Here is a 1,014-nt window from a genome sequence, read left to right as displayed (position 1 = left end):
TTGAAAGTTAACTTTCAAAAAGGAAACAAGTAAACATTTAAATAGTTTGTTTGTGATTTTGAACTCTTTGTTCAATCGACTGATTTGTTTCATGTTCATTAATTATTTATGATGCCTGCGATAACGACGAATGGTGAAATCCTGTCATTTGGTCCTATGTTAAACTGTTAAATGTAGACAGTGTTACGTCTGTTATTCGATAAACAAGATAACAGTTTGTAACTGATTAGTGATTAACATTCTACAATAAATTTGATGGTATTAAAATATACCGGAAAGTGGTAAAAATGTACTGGCATTATTAATAAATGGGACTCAAAAGTGTTCTTTTAGAAGACTTTTAGTATACCGTGAAATGAATTATTTCAACATTAGAAATATTATACAGTTACTATATCATAACATCAGGTAATATTTATAATTAAATAGATTTTGGTCTTTGAGCCATACCTGTAGGTTGACGAGAACTCACCGCCACAAAGTCAATGAGTTATGCTGAACAGGAAAGATAGACGAAAAATAGACAATAACAGATAGAAAATAGCTATCATTGAGGGTTTATGACGTTATAAATCGGTGATTACTGCATAAAAATGGATGTCGACAAATTTGAAAAGAAATATCTTTTTATCAGAAGCGGTTTCTGCGGAGATTTCAGTAATTCTATGGTTGAAATCATGGCTGAATCCGCTTCTGATAAAAAGATATTTCTTTTCAAATTTGTCGACATCCATTTTTATGCAGTAATCACCGATTTATAACGTCATAAACCCTCAATGATAGCTATTTTCTATCTGTTATTGTCTATTTTTCGTCTATCTTTCCTGTTCAGCATAACTCATTGACTTTGTGGCGGTGAGTTCTCGTCAACATACAGGTATGGCTCAAAGACCAAAATCTATTTAATTATAAATATTACCTGATGTTATGATATAGTAACTGTATAATATTTCTAATGTTGAAATAATTCATTTCACGGTATACTAAAAGTCTTCTAAAAGAACACTTTTGAGT

This window comes from Schistosoma mansoni, chromosome W, assembly GCF_000237925.1.
Source record: "Schistosoma mansoni strain Puerto Rico chromosome W, complete genome".
In the NCBI taxonomy this organism is placed as follows: domain Eukaryota; kingdom Metazoa; phylum Platyhelminthes; class Trematoda; order Strigeidida; family Schistosomatidae; genus Schistosoma; species Schistosoma mansoni.
The sequence above is the reverse complement of the archived record's forward strand: the minus strand, read 5'-3'. Positions refer to the sequence as shown.